The following is a 22,814-nucleotide window of genomic DNA, read 5'->3' on the forward strand; positions in this document are numbered from 1 at the left end:
ATACTTATATAGAAAATACAAGGTGAAAATCAGAGGTTTCTAACACCCTATCTTCCATTGTCTTTCTGTAATAAGTAGTGACAAAAATCCACAGCCACTATGTAGTTTAGATTCTGCAAAATTCATCATCTCAACTCACCTCACTGTGTTTTATTTTTACAATTTCACTTCATCCCATTATCATATTTCATCAATTAATTTTTCCTTTTTCAGTATTCATTCCATCTCCATTTCATTTATCATCTTGTCTTACATCTCATTTCATTTAACTTACATAGCCATTTCCATTTCATTCATGATCCATAAGCCATATTTCACTTTCTGTAATTGATTTTGTTCTGCAATTGATTCTGTTTTGCAGCTAATCTGATTCTGCAGCTACAATTTGTTTATCAGTTCAAGCACAAGTGTACAGTTCATAATAAAATCATGTATGCAGGGAATTGAAGAAAAATCAATTTTTGAAGACCAATCATGCTCAAGGTACCTGCGGATCAACATCAAAAAACAAAAAAAACAAAAAAATTAACAAGAGAAAAGTAAAGGTTCAAAAGGTAAATGCAAAAATTTTATTTCAAAATTTCTTTTTGAAAACATAAGTTTGTATAGTATGTATAATCACATGTCTCCTTAATCAACCATCATTTGATTTGACCGCAATGATGTCTCCGCCATATCTTCCATCTTTAAAGACAAACAGTCTCAATGATTCTTTCATAACAAATCTCTGCTTCAAACTCCATAACCTGTACTCAAACGGTCCTCCACAACTACACTTGTTAACGGTCAAGATAATGATGTGACCTACCTATCTACGACTCTCTAAACCCTTACTATCTATTTATTACATGCCAACTCTTAAGTTTTTCTCTCATATTCACGCAGCCATTTCATATACACAGTCATTCCATTTCATATACACAATCATTCCATTTCCATACACACAGTCATTCCATTTCCTAAATAGCACTCGTTTTATAGACAGTGAGAGTAATTTTGAGGTTAGTAAATTCTACGAAATAGAGACCATGGCACTCATTGTCAAGGTAGAGCTCGTAGGGGAAAAATTTATGGAAGGGTACCCCCAACTCAAGGATATGTTGCAAAAGACTGGATGGCTCAAGTTCATTGAAAATTTTGATGGATATCACAAGGAGATAACGAAATCTTTCGCTAGATCGTTTGATGGTACAAAAGTGGAGATTAGGGACATCAAGTTTGCAATAACAGAATCTTACATAGCAGAGGCTACAGAACTGCCAAGACTTGGTGAGAGGTGGTTCAAAAACAAAGAATTTCACAGTGAATCATGGAAGGTATTCCTCAGGAACCCAGGTATGGATGTCACTGTGTTTAGGAAAGGAACCCTATTTCAACACTCAAAAATAAATGGAGAAGCATGCTTTTGATATTACAAAAATTTATTACCTATGAGGGAAGATTCAGATGTATGTATGTTTATCATATACGTTTATTGATGAACTTTCTAGACAATGGAAACATCAACCTCCCTTTCTTCCTTCTAAACAGTCTAAGGAGAATGGCTTCAAATGTACAGAAGAAAATAGAATCTCTGGAAACAACCATGTACCACCACGGATTGGTCAAAATCCTGGTTGAATATCATCTAAAGAAAATAGGGGACACCTGGGAAAACTTTTTGATAAGAAACCATTTCCAAGAGACACCAGAATCTCCTGAAAAAGATAGTGTCAGAAAGAGTAGGAGAAAGAAGACTAATCTCACCATTCAAAGCAACCCTGAGCCTCTAGTACAGAAAAAATGATGAAGAAGAACCAATCTCTGAAAAATTAACAGAGATCAGAAAGCAAATCAAGCAGAGGAAGAAGATAAAACAACAATCTGGTGGAATTATTGAGAACACACCTGAATCTCCATTATAACCAGATGATGAACAACCAATCTCTGAAAAATTAACAGAGATTAAGAGACAAATCAAGGGAAAGGAAAAGATAGGAAAAGAGAAAAAGGGTGCAAAGGAGGAGAACATAAAACCCCTTAGAAGAAGCTCTAGGCTTAGAGGAATGGTAAAGAAGGTATCATCAAAGGAAACAGAGTTCATCAATCTGGAAGGAGAAACCCCAGTATCATCTCTTGAAAATATTCCATTTACATACAGTCCTCAAAACTCTCCTAGACAGTATTTTGAAGGCAACCCCAGTAGAGGATCCCCAGGCATAGATCCAATACAACAAAAAATTTATGATTACATAGAATCACTAGAAAAGAAAAATGCCTCAAGGGATCCAGGTTCCTCAGCCAATCCAGAACAACCTGTCAATCCACAAGAACCTCTGACTGACTCACTCAAACAAGAAATCTATGAGTTGGAGATATTGAACAGGCATATTAAGAAAGAAAATGAAGCCCTAAAGGAACAAAGAAAATTGGATAAATCCATTCATGACAATACCATACTGCACCTAGGCCTATGGTACAAGAAAAATAGGAAGTTAAAGAGGAAGAATAGAAACTTGAACAAGATAGTGATCAACCTTAAATACAGACTTCTCATGAAGAAACCAAGGATGGTTGTCACTTCAAAGAAGAGCAAGAGAAGAAAGTTAGATGTATTGGCAGAGGTATTTGAGCAGATGCAATAGAAAAAAAGAGTTCACAGTTTTGGCAAAATTGCATGGGGACATGCAATGATTTTGCAGTGGGGGTATGTTGAGCCTCAAAATTACTCTTTCCCTAGCAACTCTTCTCATTCCTTTTCTTTGTTTTTCCATGAGAAAGATGCATTCTCATCACCAATGATTGGTATATACTATCTTAAGGAGGACATTTAGCGATTTACATGTTATTCTTTTATGTTTTGTTGTTTGATTAAATTTTTGTAATTAGCTACGGAACGCAGCCTATTCTATAGCTAATCGGTTGTTCCACAACTACCTTCATGCTTTAACAGGTTCCAGGTTCATAAGGAGAAACTAGCTACATTGGTAGCTTGGAAATCATCATTACATGGACCCTGTCCTATTCACTTAGCCTAGGTCAACCAAGAAGATGGCATAAGACGACGGTCAATGGATAAGTCAAACGTAGAGACTGAAGGTAACAGGACTCTGTTTTGTGGTTAATTAACATGTTTCACAATGATGGGAAGCGTTATCTGGAACAACTACCTGTACCTACGGACTCCAACAACCACCTGTACAACTGAATCCAACAGCCACCATGTCTTGGATTTATGTCTCCAGCAGCCGAGGAAGAAATTTCGCATATCTGTCTTCTATGTGTTTGGTTGTAGCATGTTTTTCTCCACAAACAGTTGTATGGTTTTTCTTATAAATACCTGTGTAAAGGACCGAAGAAGTTAGTGGTAATAGTGATAGTTTTATTGTGAAATCGAAGTTCTAGACTCTGTAATTTCTAGGCATTTTGTGTCCCTGTTTTTAATATGAAGACCACATGTTTTATGAAAATCTGAAGGAGTTTTCTTGGAGTTGATTGAGCAAGCGTAGCCTACTCAATTGCAGAGGGCCCTTGCACTGAAGAAGGTTTCATTTCATTTTATTTTTCTTCTTCTTGTTAACTGTAAATTCATCATTTTCTTTCACAGTGTTTATAATCATTTTCTTACTAACAATGTTTATAATGCAATTTTCATCATTTTCTTATTAATAGTGTTCATAATTTAGAGTAGCTTCCATTTTCTTGATCTCTTTTTAGTTTTTATCAATAGTTAGAAGATGAAACTCAGTAATGTAATCTAGTTTACTTCATTCATTGTTTTACTAGTCTTTAAATTCTCAATTAGACTGATAAGTGCCATTTACTATCTTTACCATTTTATTTTTAGTTTACTGACTCATGGTGTTAATGAATGTTTATGAAAAACCCTTCAAGTTGATAATTCATCCTAAACTAAGTGGTTGAACATTTCATTTATGCAATGAGTCTTTGTTGCATCTCTGTATTTGTTTTCTCTTAGATTAATGAAGTACAGAATTCCTCAAATGTCATCCCAAGGAAACTTTTTACCAAAATTGAGAGGTAGAGTAACTAAGTATTTCATTTAGTTTTATTTCTATAATTAGTTAGACATCAGTTGCAAATTTCATTTTCAGTTTTAATTCATGATTTGGAAATAATGGTAAAACAGGAATAGAAACTTTGTTTTCATTTTTAAGCTTTGCTTCCAAGTCTTTCTTAGCTCTGTTTTCATTTCTTTCTTAAGCTTTGTTTTCATTTTTAGATTTTGAGCAGTCTTTACGAAAGTTAGATTTAAGTTTTTGATAAAAACAGTGTAAATCATTAGGAATTAAAAGACCAAAAACCCCCAAAACAACATAAAACAAAAAAACAACAAAGTAAGAAGGGTTATCTAGCACAAACAATGCACTACACTTCATCAGTTTACGATACGTGGATTGATAATTTATGTAGAGAAATTTAGGACACTAAATTGACCAAACAATCAATGCCATGATTGGTGGTCTACTGAGGCAATCAATGACATTTTTGGTGTTGCCTTCTTACACTTAATGTTCAAATGGAACTGTTGCAGATAGGTGGACCATTTTTTATGGCAATCATTCTGCAACTTCCCTTGTGTGTGTATGAACTGTAGAGACCGATGGTCTATGTGGATGATCATTTCCTTCCCAGAATTTAATGCTTCCATTGATGATAGGCCTGCACAATGGAATACATTTCTTTGTCGTAAGTGGGGTACTTTCAGACCATGTCTGAAAGTGTCTCACTGTGGTTGAGTAAGAACTACCCCAATAGCATAGTCAAAGGCATCTGCCTCAATCTCAAATGGTTGTTGCAGGTCTGGAAATGTAAGCACTAGTGCAAAACAGAGGTGATTATTCAACTCTCAGAATGCTTGCTGCTGGGTTTTCGACCAAAAGAACTTTGCTTTCACTCCGCCCTTAGTTACTTGACTTAAGAGCCAAGCGATATGAGAGAACCCCAACACCAACCTGCAGTAGAAATTGGCAAGACCCAAAATTCTGCGGAGCTATATTAAAGTGGTTGGGGCTAGCCAATCTTGAATGGCTTGTATCTTGGATGGGTCCACATGTACACCCTCCTCATCAATGATGTACCCCAGATATTGAACCTGGGTCAGGCCAAATGTGCATTTCTCCAAGTTAGCACATAGCTTATGTTGTCGTAGGGTTTGAAGGACCTGCAGAATATGGTGGAGGTGTTCTTCCCAACTCTGGCTGAAGATCAAGAAGCCATCTAGATACACCACCATGAATGCATTGGTGAAGGGATGAAAGATGTCATCCATCAGTCTCATGAAGGTTGCATGGGCATTTGTAACAGCCCTCATGAAAAATTCCCTGTAAAAATATATAAATACTGCGGATGATGGGAAACGTATTCCAAGCTGACTGTTGGGCAAGACATCCTAGGGGGTGTTCATTGGTTGTTTATGGCTAAGGGAATTGGCAAAGGCAATGACTAAGGCATTAAAGAGGCAAAAAGGCATTTTGGCACATTTATTTATGAAAATAATGGAAATTAAGAGAAAATGAAGGTGAAAGGTTACATGTTGCATGTGAGGAGGAAAATAATGGAAATTAGGAGAAAAAGGAAGTAAAAGGTCACAGGTTGCATGTGAGAAGGAAATTGAAGGAAAATAATGGAAAATAATGGAAAATAATGGAAAATGAAGAAAATAGATGCCTCATTAATAAAAAGGCTTCTGAGGATCAGTTGGCAAGATTCTTCCTTTCAGTGTGAAGACTTGGTCAGTTTAGCTTTGGAGCTCTCTCATTATTCTCTCTCTCTCTCTCATACTCTTGGAGACTTAGAGTTTTCTTGGAACACTCTTGGAGGGCGTTGCATACTTGGATTCATGGAGTAAGAAGGCAAAGGAAGAACATGAAAGCACAAGAAGGCATTGACATCAACAACTACATCATATTTGCTTGCAGGTACCGAGTTTCATGTATGATTTCTTCACTAGTTTTGGCATGCATGGCACATGCATGTGGTTTCTTGGTTATGATCTATCATTGGCATGGAGGATGGCTAGGATTGACAGTGGATTGCCTAGCCTTGCCATTTCCTGGATAGCCATGGTGATTGTGGGTTTACTTTCATTTCTTTGTTTTGGTTGGTTCTCATTTTTCCATAGCTTTGGTTGAGTTACTAGTCCTGGAAGCCCTATAATAGCTTGGGTTGAGTTACTAGTCCTGGAAGCCCTGGTTGGAAAAACGCTCTGGAATCCCTTGGTGGGTTGAGTTACTAGTCCTGGAAGCCTTGGTTGGACAAACACTCTGGAAGCCCTGTATAAGCTGTGGGTTGAGTTACTAGTTCTGGAAGCCTTGGTTGGACAAACGCTCTAGAAGCCCTGGAAGGCTTGGATGGAGACCAATCTGATGATGGTTTTTGGTGATGTCCGACCGTGAGGTGGAATCACTGTTTGATGGGTTGAGGTGGGTGGCCTCTGGAAGCCCTGGATGAGTTTTGATTGATGTGTTCTATGAGATCCCACATTCATGCTTGGAATATGGCACGGGGGTGATTGGCTGAAGAGAGACTTGGCTCAGCCAATCTATGGTTGGGTGGAACGTGGTAGTCCCATCTCCGGTTGGTTCATTGCATTTATTAATGAAAAAAATCATTCCCTTGATTTTCATGTGCAAATGTACTAATGTAAATATGGATTTTGATGGCTAATATGTTTATTGTATTTCTGTTCCTATTATGTTTTTTTATATGCACATTTATCGCGAAGGTTGTTACAGAGTGGTATCAGAGCCATGGTTCAAACACTTGGATTGGATGGGCTCTATCATAGGTAAAATGAAGAAAAAAGGTTAAATTTTAGACCTTTCTGTCATATCTGTTATAAATTTTCTTCTACGGAATATTAGAAGTCGAAAATTTGTCCATGCTGAAGGTAAATCCCACTGATAATGTGGTAAAATTTTAGATATTGGTTCACAATACTTTAGGAATTATGATCTAAGGAATATGACCTTCCTGAATGCACCTTTAAACATGTCACATTGGAATTTCTGCAATAGCGTTTCTTCTATAGGCTTTCAAAAGCTGAAAAATCGTCCACATTGAGCAAAAATACCAATGATTATGTGGTAGAAATTTCAGATATAGGGTCGCAATAGTTTAGGAGATATGAGTAGACGGAGTCGAGCCTTCTTAATGCTCCTAAAATCAGGTCTCAAACAGGTCATGATGACATTTTTGTTGTAACTTTTATTTTGGGCACTCTCAGGAGCTGAAATTTTTTCCACAATGAGAAGAAATCCCACTTATATTGTGATTAAAATTTGATACATTTATTCGCTATATTTTAGGAGTTATGACCAGTGTAAATCAAGCTTTCTGGATACTCCTAGAATTGTGCACCAAATATGATTGTGTTGGTATTTTTGTTATAAATTTTCATCTATGAAATCTCAGAAATTGAAACTTGAACCGTAGTGAGATAAAATACCACTGATCATATGGTTCAGTTTCCATAACTTGTACTACTACAATTTATGACATATGCATTGAATCATTCGCTATATTAGTTTGCATGCAAAGTGTTTGATGAAATGCTTAAATGGTTCAATGATTAATTGCATACAAACTATTTGATAAAATGCCCCAATGAGTATGTTGTTTGTGGTTGGGGATAGCATTGATGTGTTATAGTATTTCTGTAGTTGATATATTCTTACATGTTTGAAAATAATTTTTTATATTAGTTTGCATGTAAAGTGTTTGAATAAATGCTCACCTGCAAATGTAATAGTCTAGTAGTTGTTTGTGGAAAATGTAAAAGTATGGTAATTGTTTGAAGAAAATGTTATTTTTTCTTGGACGGGATAGTATTATAGTATGATAATATGGATGTAGCTGATCTATGCCTATTTGCATGCAAATAATTTGAAGAGTTGCATGTAGGGAATTTGAAAGGTTGCATGCAAGGAATTTGAAAAGTTGCATGTAAGGAAATGGAAAAGTGGCATGTTTTTAATTATGATGTTAAAGTGGAATAAGTGCAATATTTTTTACTTAGTATCATACAAATGTATGAGAAATAAAAATCAATTTCTTTTCAAGTATGGTTAAATTTAATAGAGATTCAGAGATCCCATTTCCATAATTGGACATTGGAGATCAGACCATTATAGTAGCTTCCTTCTTCTACCTTAGTGTGAACCATGGATAGTAAGGGGGTATGCTTACAGGTTGTTAGTATTGGTGAATGCTGATTTCAAATTAATAGGTGTGATGTCTTGATTTTTGGAACATGTGAATGATTGTATATGAATTATATGTCACTTACATGTTGATTTCATGATACCTACTTACATCCTTGTATTGTAGGTTACATTTTGAATATTTTGATTACATGTATTAGTCTTGTAGGTTGATTACAAGAATTGATCACTTATGTTTGACTACACGCGTTTATGCGTAGGTGTAGTTGATTTGGCATTTCTTATGCATACTGTTGGTTGAATGTGGCAATGCGTACAATGGAGTAATGGTTATTGTTATGAAGTTATGGTCTTGGTTATGATTATGCATGTATAGTAGGTAAAATATGCCTTGTGAAGTCATTGTATGCAATTTAGGTCACCATAATGCTATTGGTTGTTATGATGCTAATGTGTTGGATGAGATAGAGCAGGAGATGCATATCATCATAATGAGGTTGCAACATTGGACTTTGGGGTAAGACCAAATCGTCATACATGTATTGTATGTTCAGCATACATGGATGTAAGTTAAGGATTTTTATATGCATTAGGTTTATATACATTAGGTTTGTGTACATGTCTTTTGATGTTATGGGTACATTCATGATAGATGTTGGTTGATTAGTGTAGTTATATGCACGTGTATGATAGTCAAGAATGATAGTAACCTGTAGTTGTATGCATTTCTATTGTTGTTTTATATTAGATAACCCGATGATTATGCTATATGTTGTTGATGAGTATGTTATAGGTTAACTTGTTGATTGTTATATGACAGTTAGATTGATGATTCAGTTTTATGTTGTTGATGAGTATGATATATAACTTATTGTTGTTATATGCCATTAACTTGATGATTAGGGTCATTTCATTGAGATATTGATGTTATAATTTGGATTGGTCATATGTGCGATGGTTATGTTCATTGCCTTGAAGATCCTGATGTTATATGTATTGTGTTAACTTGGTTTGACCTATGCAGATGGTTATGGTTGTGATATTCAAATATGAATCGACATATTTGTGAAATGGTGTCATACTAATCTAGATTGGGGTTGCATATGTGTATGAGTTTATGAAGTGAACATGTTAGTTAGATATTATTATGGATATCATGATCTTATAAGTGCTTGAGTTGATGTGTTGTAAATTTATATCGTGCTAACTAGATTGATGGTGTCGACAAGATCACTTCCCCTGAGATACAATAAGGTATTAGTTGCTTATGTCATATATTTGGTGCTTGACTGTTGATTGTCATATAGTTGATTTATTTAACATGGTATGAATATTTTATGAATTTCTTAATATGATTACATGTTCAAATGATTTTGTTTTAAGATGATTGTACTAACATGTATGTATTGAGACAATTGATATGTACTTGATAGTTGTAGCATTATGTCTAATGACTATGGATTATGACATGATTGTTTGAAATTTGATTTCAAATTGATAAATATGATTGTCTTGATATTTGGAACATGTCAACCAACATGTGGTTGACACGTGTGAGCATGATGCAGGGAGTTGGCAAGAGAGGTTGCCATGAAATCTTGAATATGGCTTAGGTTTAGCTTCCCTTGGGATCCATGGGGATTGAGTCATGATGCTTGTTGTTAGTCTTGTGCTTTTGGTCTTTTATGAATTGTTGAGCTTGATTTGCGGCTTTGTTTATGTCTAGTGTATGGCCATCCCACTTTGTTTGCAGAGTCATGTTTCTATTGGCTTTTATGGTCTTCTTCTTATTTGTTTCTTGTCTTACCTTTTATGTTTTAAGTCTTGGGAATTGGTTGGGAAGGAGGAAAGTTAATGTAGCTCGAGGAGAGCTGTGTGGTACTCGAAAGGTAATGTAAGATTCAGATGAAGCTTCGTGCATGAGTAAGCGCAATGGAAGGTAAGACTATGACAATTGGTTGGGCTAGTTGGGTCCATTGTGCTAAATGGACAGTAGCAGCGCAGACACAAGAAATGTAACCAGAAAATGTAAAGTAAATGGATCAGTGGTGTCATATGCTTTGGATATGTTGGGAACTATTTCTCTCAATGTCTGTGCATAAATAAGGAAGTTCTCTTAACCTAGACCTTATGTTATCTGGTAATTATTTTATGATCATGATTATGTTGAAGTTTGTATATATGTATACATGTATGTATGTATGTCGTTGTCTGACAAGATCATGATTGTTTTATGCTAACGTTTATATATGTATGTATGTATCCATGTATCTATGTTACTATCTAACAGGGTTGTCAGGGATCATTCTTGTGGAGGAATGATTGCTTATGCAGGAGAAAAACATGAAGAGGTTCCTGGTCTTACAAGGAATCAATTGGGAAGAATAGTCACGACAAATATATGAGGTCAATATCATGTGGATATGATTTGATATTGTATACTTGTATTATGCCTATGTCTATGTTATAATAGGTAATGTTGAAGGATACATCAACAAAGTGAAAGCAGTGTGGTCTGTGGCATGCTAGGATAAGCATGGATGAGATACCAGAAGCAAGGTTTCTTGGTAAGGACAATATGGTTTTGGATGTGTGGTACTATTGTTATGCATATGTTGTATATGTTGTACATGTTGCATCTATGATGTGTGAACTTGTGGTGTTGTGTATACATAGCATGTGTACATGTTATTTATGCAATGTTATGTACATGATGGTACAAATAGGGTTGTGCGAATATTACATATGGGGTGTTGGATACATATTGTGTTGTCTTCATTACGTATATGTGGTGTGTGTGCGTATGGAGCTATTTACATATGGTGTTGTGTGCATGATTGTACAAGTGTTGATGTGAGCATGTGGCATCGTGTAGATGTTGTACATAGGGTGCTATGAGCATGCACTGTTGTGTACATGTCATGCATGTGATGCTATGCACATATGGTGTCGCGTACACATTGTGTGTGTGGTACTGTGTACGTGTGGTATTGTGTACACGTTGTGGTGTAGTGTACATGTGGTGTTGTGCAGGTGGCGCCGTGTGCATGTGATTCTGTGAACATGTTATGAAGGTGGTGCAGTGTATAAATGGTACTTTGTACATGTTGTACATATGGTACTGGTGTATGTGTGGTATTGTGTGCATGTTTTCGATGTTGTGTTATGGGCATGTGGTATTATGTATATGCATCATGTAGTCATGGTATTGCGGCGTGTGTACTCGTTGTGTGGTACTCTATGTAGGTACATGCACCGGGTCCTATTTCACATTGAGGATAGATGGATGCATTGTATTGTATACACTGGTTGTAGGTGTATGAGTTGTATGTCAGGTGTAGGTGCATGTATTGCATGGTGTTTTGTGTTAGGTGTGGTTGTATGTGTGTGATGCACACTATGTGTCTATGCACATGGTTGAGGAGAAGGCACTAGGTGTTTGTCGGGTGTAGAAATCAAGCCGAAGTGCGTATGGAATAAAGACGAAGGTAGAAGCTAAGGATTGATGAAAGGATAAGTATCAACATTTTATTTTAGTTTTATTATGCATGTGATTTATGACTATGGTATATGATTATTATATTTGATCTATGATTTTGGTTGATTTATGATTTTGATCTATGATGGTTGTGTTTGAGATAACCTGATGTGATAACTTTATATATGCTGATTTGGTCAAATATGCTAGTTTGACTTGTTGTGACAGGAAGCAAACAAGATTGCAAATGTACCTTATTGACGAGCTACCAATGAGGTATGATGTGAATTTATTTCAAATCTAATGGAAGTTATGTTCTTGGTACAGGAAGCATGACCATGCTGATCTAGGTGGATATTGGTGGCCACCCGCTAATTCCACCTGGACCCCCACCATTGCTTCTTTCAGTTTTTCAGTTTCCTTAATTATAGCACAGTTTACTATTTTTAGCAATTTTTCGGGTCCTAAACTTCTGGAGCCATTTTGAGGCCCTAAACGACGTTTTTTGGGAAATCTACCAGCAACAATTTTTTGTCTAAAATCATTTTTTTCGTCGTAGTCCTCGGAGAGATATTTCCAACGGGCTATCATGCACGTTAAATGGAGATAATATGACCAAGTCACGACCCTGGGAAGTTGGTTGTCCAACTCACCCCAACGGGGCCCATAAACTCTTGGTATTACATCTCCTCAGGTTAGGGTTTTGGTTGTTTAGGGTTTGCTCTTATTGTTCAATAATAAAAAGGCCCTTGAGCCTCATTGTAAGACAATTCAGAGGCATGTAACCGCCACATCTCTTCTTAGAGATAAGCTACCATCGCCCTAGTTGGTTTATTTCCATTCCTATTTGTAAGTTTATTTCAATATTTTACATTAATGAAATGAAGTATTATTTCTGCTGCATCTCTGTGTTTATGGTCATCTCTATAATTTATTGTGTTCCTATTTAAATCTGGATCAGTGGTATCAGAGTGGTCTGTTTTTCTTCTCTGTGTTTCTTTGCATGTCCCCAACGAGGTTAGGATATAAGGAGTTAGGGCTTGAATTGGTCGAACCTTTGCAAGAACAGCCTCGCAAATCCTGACGGCCTCCCATGGCAGATGAAAAGAAAGATGAGGGGGCAGGAGATCCTATCAAAATCTTGCTTGAAGAAGCCCTCGAGCGACAAAGGAACGCAATGATGGACAACTTTGCCGAGATCCTTCAGTGGCTACCCAGGGGCGATGCATTGGCTTCGAACAACAACTCTAGAAATGCCACACAGTTTAAGGTACAAGTTAATTTTGAAATCCCCATATTTGAGGGTCAGATAGATGCAGATGTTGTCAATAAATGGTTAAATGTGCTAGAGGGTTATTTTTCTGTTCATCATTTTTCCAGTCAGGAAAAGATTATTTTCGCTCTTCTCAAAGCAGCCCCCCACGTCAAGGATTGGTGGGAAACCTACTGTGAGCAGAAGGATGAAAGTACAGGCTCACTATTTTTAGTTGCACCCACTTGGAATTCATTCCGGGATGCCATCAAGGAGAAGTACTACCCTATCAGAAGCTATGAGGATCAATACATAAAGTGGACCACGCTGCGGCAGGGAAGGGACCAAGACGTGCCGGAGTTTACCAACATTTTTCATACCGTTCGCACAAAGTTGGGTATCAAGGATACAGAGCAGCATTTGGTACTCAAATACCGTGGCTACCTACACAAGTACATCTAGGAAGAAATAGAATTCCTGAACATCTCCTCACTCGGCACGGCATACCGATATGCCGTCAAAGTCGACCAAAAGCTTAAACAGAAGAAGCAAGACTTTGGATCTACAAATCCGAAACAAGGGAAAGGTGCCCCCAAACCGCAAAACAAAGGACAAAGCCAAGGCGGGGCGGCCCAAGACAACCCGCCAAAGCTACAAGCAAAGAACAATGCCGTGAAGCCGAAAAAGGACACGAGAAAGTGGTGTGAGTTCCATAAGAGCTCCACTCACAACACAAGTGAGTGTCGGGCCAAGCAGTCATAGGTGGCCGAGCTAAAGGTTTCAGAATCAGATGCATGTTTTGACTTTGAGTCAGAACCCGATAAGGGGAATGAAAAAGGGAAGCAGATTATCGATGCGAAGCACAACGCCACCATTGCCACCACGAAGATCCAGAAGGAGGAACCCAAAGATCCAGAGGAGGAGGAATGTCTCTTCCATTCCCAGATGTGGTTTAAGGGCTCCCCGCTACAGTTCATTGTCGACAACGGGAGCTAAAAGAACCTCATTTTAGCAGAGGTCATGAAGCGACTGGGCTTACCGACCACAGCACATCCACAACCGTACACCATCAGGTGGCTTCACCAAGGACGGGAACTTCGCATGAGCCAACAATGTCGCCTCCCATACAACATCAAGACCTTCACGGATGAGGTAGTGTGTGACATTTCTCCCCTTGAAGTTTGTGATGTATTATTAGGACAACCATACTTGTGGAAGCGACATGCTGTGTATGAATCAAGGCCCTGTGTTGTTATTGTTACTTTGGGAAATAAGTTGTACAGGATACCAGAGGTAGCACCACCTACCACCGTGTCTTTGTTTACTGCAAAACAATGCAGTAAGCTCATTTCCAAAACCGAGAAATTTGTTTTCCTGATGATACGCCCTCAAGGAAAGAAGAAGACGGTGGCCATGACCTCCAAACACGGCCCCTCCGCATGAAAACTACAAATGGACAAGGTCATGGAGGCGTATGAGGACATCTTCACCTCCCCTGCAGGGGTTCCTATGCATTGTTAGGTCAAGCACTCCATTGATCTGACCCCAGGTGCATCACTGCCCAATGGACCAATCTATCAGTGCTTCATTCTGGAGAACGATGAAATCAAGAGGCAGATTCAGGAGCTGCGCAAAAAGGTCACATCCGTCCGAGTTCATCACCATGTGGGAGCCCGATTGTGTTGGTACAAAAGAAGGATGGGACTTGGAGACTCTGTATTGACTATTGGGCACTGAACAAGATCACTGTCCGAAATAGGTACCCAATCCCACAGATTGATGACCTCCTGGACCAACTGAAGGGGAAAAATATTTCAGCAAGATCAATTTGAAGTCAGGATATCACTAGGTACCAATCGAACCCTCCGATGTGAGGAAGACTACCTTCAAAGCCAAGGAGGGCCTTTTCGAATGGTTGGTTATGCCTTTCGGATTGACAAATGCTCCTGCAACCTTCATGAGGCTAATGGATGACATCTTGCGGCCATTCACCAACTCATTTGTAGTGGTATACTTGGATGCCATCCTGATCTTCAGCCAGAGTTGGGAAGAGCACCTCCACCACATCTGACAAGTTCTCCAGACACTGCGGCAAAACAAGTTATGTGCCAAAAGGGAGAAATGCACTTTTGCCATGACCCAGGTTCAGTATCTGGGATACATTATTGATGAACAGGGGGTGCATGTGGATCCAGCCAAGATCCAAGTCATTCGAGATTGGCCATCTCCAACCACTCTGACAAAGCTTCGCAGCTTTCTAGGCCTTGCCAACTTCTACCGCAGGTTCGTGTTGGGATTTTCTCATATCAATTGGTCCTTGAGTCAAGTCACCAAGGGAGGAGCGAAAGAAAAATTCTTTTGGTTTGAATCTCAACAGAAGGCATTCACAGAGTTGAAAGGTCGCCTCTGCTCGGCACCAGTTCTTGCATTACCAGACTTACAACAACCATTTGAGGTCGAGATAGATGCCTCTGACTATGTTATTGGGGCAGTCCTTACTCAACACAAGCATCCAGTGGCATATCACAATAAGACACTTTTAGGTGCAGTCCAGAAGTATCCCACTTATGACAAAGAGATGTATTCCATTGTGCAGGCCTGCCGAAAATGGAAGCATTACATTTTGGAGAAGGAAACGGTCATCCACACAGACCATTGACCACTGCAGTTCATACAAACCCAAGGGAAATTGCAGAATGATCGCCATCAAAAGTGGTCCACATACCTGCAACAGTTCCATTTGAATATCAAGTATAAGAAGGGAAACACCAATAATGTTGCAGATTGCCTCAGTTGACCACCAATCATGGCGTTAACCACTGTGCTCAACTCTTGTGGGCACGAGACTTCTGATTGGCCACTGCTTTACAAAAGCGACCTGGAATTTGGCCACACATACCAGACACTCTTGGAGGGTTAGCGTGTTGCAGATTTTCACCTCCAGGATGAGCTGTTATGCCACTTGGGTCACCTTTGTGTTCCTTCAAGCGAGCGTGCCAAGATGATTTGGGAAGCACACTACAATCGGCCTGTTGGGAATTTCGGGGTCAAAAAAATGGTGGTAGTACTGCAGAAGTATTTCTATTGGCCGAATCTTCGACAGGATGTCGAGAAGTACATTAGATCATGCATTGCTTGCGCCATTGCCAAACTGACCATCAAGAAGCAAGGCCTCTATACCCCGCTGCCTACCCCTAGTCGACCTTGGGAATCCATCTCCATGGATTACATGTCAGGCCTTCCTTCCACTAAGCATGGAAATGACAGCGTTTTTGTGGTCGTCGATAGGTTCTCGAAGATGGCCATTATGGTGGCCTGCAAGAAGAATATCACGGCAAAAGCCACTGCTAAACTCTTCTTCGAACGAGTGTGGGTACACTTTGGGATCCCACAGTCTAGTCTATCATCTTAGATTGGGAGAATAGGTTCCTTAGTACATTTTGGTCCAGTCTTTGGTCGATGCTAGACACCAAACTCACTAAGTCCACAGCCTTCCATCCTCAAACTGATGGCCAGACAGAGGTTGTCAATAGGATGATCGTACACATTCTGCACATGGACAACTCAAAGCATCCACACACATGGGATGAGAGCCTCCCCTATGTTCAGCACATCTACAACCGGGCACTCCACAACTCAATTGGCGACAACCCTTTTCAAGTGGGCTTGGGATTCCAGCCACTATGTCCTATTGATATGGCCATGTCATTTGCAGCTACTCACGTAGATTCGGCTCATGTCCAGTCTGAAACAGATAAGGCAAACAAATTCATTGAGCACATCCAACATATTCGCCAACAGGTCCATGACATTCTAGAGAAATCAAATGCCAAGTACAAGCAGCGACATGATCAACATCAGGTGCCACACAAGTTTCAGGTGGGCAATAAAGTCTGGTTGCATTTGCAAAAGGAACGCCTTACCGGAGCCTATAAGAAACTCAGACCACTCTGATATGGTCCTTACACCATTACCAAGGCTGTGGGAAACAATACATTTGAGCTCAGTATTCCCCCATTCCTTGGCCTGCACCCATTGTTCAATGTGGACCGCCTTCGACCATACTTTCCACCATTACTAGACACATCCGATATTGCAGAACAACTCACACACACAGAGTTAAATCCAGATTGCATGGAACAAGCTGCAACTAATTGGATCATGGACACACAGATCAAGCACACTCGCCAGCAGAATATCCAACTATATCGATTTGTTAAAGCAGGCCAACTCCTTTACCATGGCAAGTGGCTCACTAGGGACCAAGTTCGGCAGAATTTCCCTCATCTCATGGAGGAACTCAACGCAATGGGGACCATTGCTTCCTATCCGGATTTAAACAGGAACGCAATAAATTATAGAGATGACCGTAAACACATAGATGCAGTGGAAATAATACTTCATTTCATTAATGTAAAATACTGAAATAAGCTTACAAACAGGAATGGAAATAAACCAGCTAGGGAGATGGTAGCTTATCTCTGAGAAGTGATGTGGCGGCTACATGCCTCTGAACTGTCTTACAATGAGGCTCAACAGCCTTTTTATTATTGACCAATAAGAGCAAACCCTAAACAACCAAAACCCTAACCCGAGGAGATGTAACACCAAGAGTTTATGGGCCCTGTTGGGGTGAGTTGGACAACCAACTTCCTGGGGTCGTGACTTGGTCATATTATCTCCATTTGACATGCATGATAGCCCATTGGAAAGATCTCTCCAAGGACTATGACGGAAAAAACAATTTTAGACAAAAAATCGCTGCTGGTAGATTTCCCAAAAAATGTTGTTTAGGGCCTAAAAACAGCTCCAGAAGTTTAAGACCCAAAAAACTGCTAAAAATAGTAAATTGTGCTATAATTAAGGAAACTAAAAAACTAAAAGAAGCAATGGTGGGGGTCCAGGTGGAATTAGCGGGTGGCCGCCAATATCCACCTGGATCACATGCCCAGTTGGGTGGTTGAAATTGATTGCAAGAATTAGCAGCAATAATGAAAGAAATTAGAAATGCAGCAGTATGCTGGTAGAGCACTTCAGAAGTAGGGCCATTATGGGACACTGGTACCCAATAGAATCCATTGATTTCCATGAGCATGCTATGATCGTTATGATGTGTTGAGGCAAGTATATGCCTTGGTTTTTGTATCTTTCGATGCGAGGAAGCCTTGCCAAGGGATGGACTACCCAGGATGGGGGTGCTAGTGGAACTTGGAAGGTGAGTGACTGCACAGAAGGGGTGACTGGATTCCTAAGGGACTGTGTAGCAGAGAAGGGAAGGTCATGGAAGGATTTGTTTTTGGTCATTAGAATTTCCATATGGAATCATATGCACATTGGGAGTGTGCCCTGGGACAATGAGCTGGTAATTGTTTGCTGAGAGGACAAGTGGCGCGGGATTATAGCGCTGGACATTGGATGCAGATTTGAATTTGCAGTGGATTATGGACTTCCTGGGAAGGAGGTGGATCCTAGTATTACTTTGAGGGTGGAGGTGTGAGCCTCTGGATTCCCTTGTTGCGGATGTAAAAATCATATTATTTTATTTTCTTGTTGAGAAAATGTACATATATGTATATGTATGTGTGGTTATTGTAAATACCATAATGAGCTATGTTATAAAGCTCCAGTGTGCGATATGTTGTCATGTTGTAATGATGTTTTGATTTTGAGAAAATCTTTCATTGTAAATACTACAACGAGCTATGTTATAAAGCTCCATGGGAAGTATGTTTTGTTTTCAGTAGTCATGTTGGTTATAGGTGTCATTGAACACCGAGGACGGTGTTCCCCCAAGGGGGAGGGTTCTGTAACAGCTCTTGTGAAAATTTCCATGTAAAAATATATAAATACCACGGATGATGGGACATGTATTCCAAGTTGAATGGTGGGCAAGACACCCTAGGGGGTGTTCGTTGGTTGTTTATGGCTAAGGAAATTCTCAAAGGAAATGGCTAAGGCATTAAAGAGGCAAAAGGGAATTTTGGCACATTTATTTATGAAAATAATGGAAATTATGAGAAAAGGAAGGTGAAATGTCACATGTTGCATGTGAGGAGGAAAATGAAGGAAAATAATGGAAATTAGGAGAAAAAGGAGGTAAAAGGTCACAGGTTTCATGTGACGAGGAAATTGAAGTAAAATAATGGAAAATGAAGAAAATAGAGGCCTCATTAATAAAAAGGCTTCTGAGGATCAGTTGGCAAGATTCTTCCTTTTAGTGTGAAGACTTGGTCGGTTTAGCTTTGGAGCTCTCTTATTATTCTCTCTCTCTCTCATACTCTTGGAGACTTAGAGTTTTCTTGGAACACTCTTGGAGGGTGTTGCATACTTGGATTCTTGGAGCAAGAAGGCAAAGGAAGAACATGAAAGTGCAAGAAGCCATCAACATCAATAGCTACATCAGATTTGCTTGTAGGTACTGAGTTGCATGTATGATTTCTTCACTAGTTTTGTCATGCATGGCACATGCATGTGGTTTCTTGGTTATGATATGTCATTGGCATGGAGGATGGCCAGGATTAATAGTGGATTTCCTAGGCTTGCCATTTCCTAGATAGCCATGGTGATTGTGGATTTACTTTCATTGCTTTGTTTTGGTTGGTTCTCATTTTTCCATAGCTTGGGTTGAGTTACTAGTCCTAAAAGCCCTGGTTGAACAAACACTCTAGAAGCCCTGTAACATCATGGGTTGAGTTACTAGTCCTGGAAGCCTTGGTTGGACAAATGCTCTGGAAGCCATTGGCGGGTTGAGTTACTAGTCCTGGAAGCCTTGGTTGGACAAACGCTCTGGAAGCCCTGTATAAGTTGTGGGTTGAGTTAATAGTTTTGGAAGACTTGTTTGGAAAAATGCTCTAGAAGCCCTGGAAGGCTTGGATGGAGACCAATTTGATGATGGTTTTTGGTGATGTCCGACCATGAGGTGGAATCATTGTTTGATGGGTTGAGGTAGGTGGCCTCTGGAAGCCCTGGATGAGTTTTGATTGATATGTTCGATGAGATCCCACATTCATGCTTGGAATATTCCACGGGGGTGATTGGATGAAGAGAGACTTGGCTTAGCCAATCTATGGTCGGGGGGACGTGGTAGTCCCATCTCCGATTGGTTCATTGCATTTATTAATGAAAAGCAATTCATTTCCTTTATTTTCATGTGCAAATGTACTGATGTATATATGGATTTTGATGGCTGATATGTTTATTGTATTTTGTTCCTATTATGTTTATTTTATATGCACATTTACCCCGGAGGTTGTTACAGCGTTCGTCAATCCGAACGGCATGACCAACCATTCAAAAAGGCCTTCCTTGGATTTGAAGGCAATATTCCACACATCATAGGGTTCGATAGGCACTTGATGATAACCTAACTTCAAGTCTATATTGTTGAAATATTTTCCCCCCTTGAGCTGGTCTAGAAGGTCATCAATCCGTGGGATTGGGTACCTATTTTGGACAGTGATCTTGTTGAGTGCCCGATAATCAATACAGAGTCTCCAGATCCCATCCTTCTTCTGTACAAATACAATTGGGCTCCCACAAGGTGACGAGCTTGGCCTGATGTGCCCTTTCCACGGTAGTTCTTGAATTTGCCTCTTGATCTAATCGATCTCCATAATAGAGCGTCGATAGATCGGTCCATTGGGCAATGACGCGCCCGGGGTCAGATCGATGGAGTGCTTGACCTGACAGTGCAGAGGTATCCCTGTGGGTGAGGGGAGAATGTCCCTGTACCACTCAATGACCTTGTACATCTGTTGTTGCTGTGCATAGGAGCCCTGCCTAGAAGCCGTGGCCACAAAATTCTTCTTGCCTTAGGGGCGAATCATAAGGAAAACAAATTTCTTGGTCTGGGAAATGATCTTACTGAATTGCTTTGCAGTGATCAAAGAGATGGTGGTAGGCAGGGATACCTTCGGTATCCTGTACAACTTATTAGCCAAAGTAATAATCACAGAGCAAGGTCTAGACTCATATACAACATGTCGCTTCCACAAGTATGGTTGTCCTAACAATACATCAGAAACTTCAAGAGGAGCAACGTCACATAATACCTCATCCGTAAAGGGCTTGAAGCTATAGGGAAGGCGACACTGCTGGTTGACGTGAAGATCTCGTCCTTGGTGAAACCACCCAATGGTGTACGGTTGTGGATATGTTGTAGTATTTAGGCCCAGCCGCTTCACGACTTCTGCATAAATGAGGTTCTTTTGGCTCTCGTTGTCGACAATGAACTGCAGTGGAGAACCCTTCACCCACATATGTGAGTGGAAGAGGCGTTCCCCCCCCTCTGGGTCTTCAGGCTCAATTTTTTGGATCTTTATGGTGGCCACGGTGGCACTGGGCTCCACATCAATGATATGATTCCCTTTGTTAGTCCCCTTATCAGCTTTTGATTCGCAGTTAGAACACGCATATTATTTGGAAGCCTTCATCTCGGCCACCAGTGACTTCTTGGCCTGATACTCACTTGTCTTTTGAATGGAGCTCTTATGGAGCTCACACCATTTTCTTGTGTCCTTCTTCGGCTTTGTGGTGTTGCTATTTCCTTGCGGCTTCAGTGGGTTGTCCTGGGTAGCCCCGCCTTGGCTCAATCCCTTGTTCTCTAATTTGGGGGCACCTTTTCCTTGCTTTGGATTCACAGCTCCAAAGTCCCGCTTCTTCTGTTTAAACTTCTGTTCAATCTTTACAACGTACCGATACGTCGTGCCGAGCAAGGAAATGTCCAGGAACTCCATCTTGTCTTGGATGTACTTCTGTAGACAACTGCGGTACTTGAACACCAAATGCCTCTCAGTATCCTTGATACCTAGGTTCATGCAAAGGGTATGGAAAGTATTTGTGAATTCCGACACATCTTGGTCCCTTCCCTACTGTAGCATGGTCCACTTTATGTATTTATCTTCATAGCTCCCGACAGGGTAATACTTTTCCTTGATGGCATCTCGGAAAGAATTCCAAGTGGGTGCAGTTGAAAACAGCGAGGGTTCACTCTCGTCCTTTTGTTCACAATAGGTTTCCCACCAGTCCTTGACATGTGGGGCGCTTTCAAAAGTGAAAACGTAATCTTTTCCCGATTGGAAAAGTCATGAACTGAAAAATATCCTTCCAATAGATTTAACCATTTATCTCTGATGTCTTCATCTATCAGGCCTTCGAATATGGGAATATAGAATTTAACTTGTACCTTAAAAGGAGTGGCACCTCCAGAGTGGCTGTTAGATGAAGATGCATCACATGTGGGTAGTTGTTGAAGTATTTGGGCAAAGTTATCCATCATCGCGTCCCTCTATCACTCGAGAGCTTCTTCGAGCAACATTTTGAAAGGATCTCCTTCCCCCTCATCTTTATTTTCTTCCGCCATGGGAGTCATCAGGTTTTGTGAGGCTAATCCTCCAATGGTTCAACCAGATCAAACCCTAATTCCCTATACTCTGACCTCGTTGAGGACATGCAAATAAAAACAGAGAAAGAGCAGACCGCTCTGATATCACTGATCCGAACTTAAACAGGAACACAAAAACTTACAGATATAATCATAAACACAGAGATGCGGCAGAAAAACACTTATTTTCATTAATGGAAAAAAATATTGAACTATGCCTACAAACAGAATGGAAATAAGATAGCTCCAGTGATGGTAACTTATCTCTGAGGAGAGATGTGGCAGCTACATGCCTCTGAACTGTGTTACAATGAGGCTCAAAGGCCTATTTATTATTGAGAAACAATGGAAAACCCTAAACATCCAAAAACCTAACCCTAGGAGATGAAGCGCCAAAACTGTGGGTCTCGTTTGGGTAAATTGGTACATCAACTTCTCGGGGTCGTAACTTTGGCATACGATCTCCGTTTGGCTATCATAATACCTCGTTTCGAAGATCTCAAAGAGAAGGCCAAAATTAAATAAGCAATTTGATTT

Source organism: Pinus tabuliformis, chromosome 8, assembly GCF_031772625.1.
Source record: "Pinus tabuliformis cultivar Carrire ecotype Pingquan chromosome 8, CPIR1, whole genome shotgun sequence".
NCBI lineage: Eukaryota > Viridiplantae > Streptophyta > Pinopsida > Pinales > Pinaceae > Pinus > Pinus tabuliformis.